Source organism: Lutra lutra, chromosome X (genome assembly GCF_902655055.1).
Source record: "Lutra lutra chromosome X, mLutLut1.2, whole genome shotgun sequence".
Classification (NCBI taxonomy): Eukaryota; Metazoa; Chordata; class Mammalia; order Carnivora; family Mustelidae; genus Lutra; species Lutra lutra.
In genome coordinates, this window is record NC_062296.1 from 19,606,099 (window position 1) to 19,610,826 (window position 4,728).

Genomic DNA, 4,728 nt, shown 5'->3' on the forward strand with positions numbered 1-4,728 from the left:
ATGGAGGACATTAGGAGAAGGAAAGGATAAATGAATTGAAGGAAATTGGAGGGGGAACTGAAGCATGAGAGACTGTAGACTTTGAGAAACAAACAGGGTTTTGGAGGGGAAGAGGGTGGGGGTGGTGAGCCTGGTGGTGGGTATTAAGGAGGGCACGTTTTGCATGGCGCACTGGGCGTGGTGCATAAACAATGAATCCTGGAACACTGAAAAAATAAAATAAAATATTAAAAAATAAAGTGAGAATATAGATGAGGGGAAGGGCTGGAGAGTGTTGTGGATTGATATGTTTTGGGTGGGACTGATTTACCCATATCTACCAGTTTCCCATTATTTCCTCAACTAAAGCATGTCTAAAGAGCTCTTAACTGGTCAAGAATAATATCCAGCTTGTGTGGATGGAGAATTCATTCATGGTGACTGACTTCATCCTTCTTGGCATGGCAGACAACCCTCAGCTTGGAGTCCTGCTATTTGGAGTCTTCCTTATCATTTATATTGTCACTGTGTTGGGGAATCTAGGCCTGGTAATCCTGATCAGAGTCAGTCCCTGCCTCCATACTTCCATGCACTTTTTTTTCCTCTAACCTATCCCCCTTTTTTTTAGAGATTTTATTTATTTATTTGACAGACAGAGATCACAAGTAGGCAGAGTCAGACAGAGAGAGAGGAGGAAGCAGTCTCCCCGCTGAGCAGAAAGCCCGATGTGGGGCTTGATCCCAGGACCCTGGGATCATCACCTGAGCCGAAGACAGAGGCTTTAACCCACTAAGCCACCCAGGCACCCCTTTCCCTTCTTGATGTCTGTTTCTCTTCCATTACAATCCCAAAGACTTTAGCAAATTTGTTATCTAAATTGTAGGCCGTTTCTTTCCTTGGATGCATAACTCAAATGGGCTTGTTCATAGTCTTTGCCTCTGCTGAATGCAACCTTTTGGCTTCCATGGCTTATGACCACTATACTGCCACCTGTCACCCACTGCTCTCTCCTATCACCATGTCTAGAGTCTGTTGTCTTCTCATGATAGCAGGATGCTACTTTGGGGGATTAGTTAACATGGTTTCTGTGACAACTTCCATCACACAACTATCATTCTGTCAACCACGTGTCCTTCCCCACTTCTTCTGTGACATTCCTCCACTATTGGTACTGGCTTGCTCAGACCCCTGGGTCACCCAGATACTGGTTGTTGGCTGTGGGGGATTCACCCTGGTCACCTCCATTGTGGTGATCCTTGTCGCCTATGTGTCTGTCCTCAAGACGATCCTGGGAATTCCTTCAGCTTCTAGCAAAGAAATGCTTTCTCTATGTGTGATTCCCACATGACTGCTGTTGACCTATATTATGGAACAACTATGTGTATTTAACTTGCAGCCCTCTCAACATGGATCCCAGGCAGGAAATCAGATGGTTTCAGTGTTTTATACAATGTTAATCCCCATGTTAAATACTCTTAAGTTTGAGAAACCAGGAAGTGAAAGTTAAATATTGAAGCAGAGTCCCTAATCTTCCATTTTGTGTCTCAAGAATGTAACATGTTCTATGAAGACTTGCTTACAGTTCTATTTACAGTGTTTTCCTTGCCTGCAAATGAAGCCATGTTAAGAACAATTGAATTGCTCTGGCTAAGAGTTTAGAAGTAGTTGTTTAGATAAACAGCAACACAATAAGAAGTTATATGGCCAAAACAATGTGTATTTTCTGAAGCAACTGTCTGATAAGAAATGTTTTAAAAGAGGGAAATATGAATGCAGATATGAATATGTCAATTTGAGTTGTGAACTGGTGTAACCCCAGTCATAAGTTTAAATAATTCCATGATAACAAGGTTAGAAAATAGTGTAATTTGACTATAAATTATAGAAGAAAATATAAATGGCAACTGAGATGCAAATACTTTTGCTTTACTATTCATGTATTTATATGGAGGATTTACTTGGTATCCCTTAGGCTGAATTAAGTTCAGTCCATATCTTTCATCCTCATGAAAGGATGACTTTCAGAAGACTCCTGAATGTGTGTTTTCCAAATGCTGCACCATCACTACTGCTGTGAGGCTATAAAATGTGAGACTATATATTAATTCACATATGTAATTATTGAGATTTATAAGGGTAAATCTTAAAAGATAGTAATGCTAAGCCAAACAACAGATTGAGTTTGCTAATTAGAGTAGGATTTGAAAGATTCTTTGTAAGGGACAATGGACCATTGATTAGTGGAAACTCTAGGCCTAAATTATACCAATGATTTTTTTGTGTGTGTGTAAATACTAAATGGACTATTGTATGCAAATTATAAACTAGCTAAGCCTATTGGTATTCCTGAATATATGACCAACAGACAACACAAGTGTGAGTAAAACCCCAATTAATTTATTAGTCCATGGCTAGCCCTCAGAACTTGAAAAGGTGCATGAAATTTGTGGATATTACTATCTTGTCTAAATATATTGAACAACAAGCTATCTATAAAAGCATATCATCCTATACCTGAAGACTATAAAAACTTATTATCTTACTTTTATAGTTGAGGAAGCCAAGGCTTAGAGAAGAGAAACTGAGCAAGATCAAACAACTAGTTAGGGGAAAAATAATCAAATTGGCTTTGGCTGTAAGGAAAAACAGAAAGAAGTATTTATTTATACCTAGGTCAGACACAATATTTGAGCCCTAAGGTAGCTTTGTTTCTGCCTCTATTCCCCAAAGCTTTCTAGTCTTAATAGCCATCTTCCAAAGACTGCTAAGCCCCAGTTGTGAGGCAGTGTGGTTTACTACCAAGTAAAACTAATCCTCTTAGAGCCCAGATCCTTATATCCAACTACCAGATGAAACCTTCCCTTGAAAAGTTCCTTAAGCGCTTCAAACTTAATGTTTAAAAACTGAACTCTTCTAACCCTGCTCTTCCTTTCCCCTTGTTTCCTATGTAAGTGAACAACACAACCCGGTTTCTTAAACCTCCAAAGCCTAAAGTTAGTCTTTGACACTTTCTCCCCCTTCAACTCCCTACATTCAATCAATCACCAAATCCTGCCAATTCTTCCTCCCAAATTCCTTTTGAAGTAGTTTATTCTTCACTGACACTGTCCTAGATCATGACATACTCCTTTCTTGCCTAGATTAGCAAAATAATCTTTTATCCTTTCTCTCTGAATCCACGCTGGATCCTATTAAATCTACTTTTTACATAACAACTATGGTAGTTTAAATGTAAATCCAACCAGACCAGCCTTCTACTCTCCACACTGATAAGATAAATTCCAAATTGTTATATTTGGCATGCAAAGCTCTCCATATCTTGTCTGTCCAAGTCCTATCCATTTTTTGAAGTCCAAGCTTAAATCCCATCTTTTCTGCGTAACTTTTCCTGATGTTTCAGATGGAAGTAGGGATTCATACCCTGGTTTCCCGTTGCACTTTGCACCTCCATTGTAACATTAATACACTTGGCCTTATGATAAAATCCTCTGAAATTTTTAGAATTTCTGTTTTGCTTACATACACTGAAAACTTTCAGAAGGATAGAGCCATATTTGGTTAATTTTTCATCTCCCAACCAAGGTTTAGCATAGAGTCTGGTACCTAGTAAAGGTTCAAAAAACATTAGTAGAGCTGAAATTCATTCACAACTAACCTTTTTACTTATCCAGGTCATTTTTTCCACAAAGTATTGTTATATCCTATTGTGTAATGGAAGAAAGGTAGAAAATTTTACCTCCTGGAGCATGGGCTTCTGGCTGAATCTCTTGTTTTTTGGAGGTTTTTGCTTGACATTCAATCCACAATAGAGAACCTGAATCTCTTCTTTATTGTCCGTTCAACTCTATACACCGAGGTGCTTGCCCTCCAAACACTTGTCTTCCCTGGATTTCTGTCCTTCTCTGGTAATGGGTCCAATCAAGCACATGGCAGATGCTTCCCGGAAGAAAAACCATCCTATTTGTGGGATTCAAGGTTAAAGAGTTTCAGAATCAGAAATCAGAGGTAAAAGGGCTCACAAAGATCATTGAGAATAAGGGGTTTTAATTTTTTAAACATTGAAATTATTTCTTTAAGTGAATTCAAATGCAGAACAAAAATATATAAAACATCAAAGTAGGACAGACTTAGTTGAAATCAGTGTGAGTTGCCTATAACTCTAACTCCATTGCTAAGCACTCACCTCTACCTCTGTGAAGCACCTCTCTAGAACCTCAACAACAGTCTGGAAACACTAGGTTAATCAAAACTGCTCTTTTCACATATGAGGAAACAGTGTCCCCAAGGGAGAGCAACATTCTGGAAATCACTCAGTTTGTCAGTGGTAGAGGCAGATTTAGAATTCAGGTCTTCTGATTCATACCCCAGATTATCATCTCTCACCATATTTTCTTAGGCCCCTCTCAGGATTTGAGACGCTTAACACAGCTGAGAGGGTGGGATGAAATGGGCCTCATTAGACTAGACTAAACAGCGCACATTGACTCAAGATCTATCTCCTTGGTAAGCAGCTATGTCTCCTACCCACTGAACTGCTCCAGCAAGAGTAGAGAGAGCTACAACTTCATCATCTTTCATAATTTCTATGTGAGAGGTGGTGGACCCCAGGGGATACTAAAATACTTTAGTAATAGACAGTCCTTGCAGTTAGGACTGGCCAAATAATTTGTAGGTCCATGGCAAAATGTAAATGTGAAGTTCTGTATTCAAAAAGCAAAAAAGAGTGCCATTTAAGGTACTCAAATATAA

General features: G+C 39.0%; 1 pseudogene; it reads left to right on the forward strand.

Moving 5' to 3' along the window:
- Nucleotides 1-398: 398 nt before the first annotated feature.
- LOC125091429 (olfactory receptor 1052-like) lies at nt 399-1,493 on the forward strand (annotated as a pseudogene).
- The last annotated feature ends 3,235 nt before the right edge of the window (nt 1,494-4,728 follow it).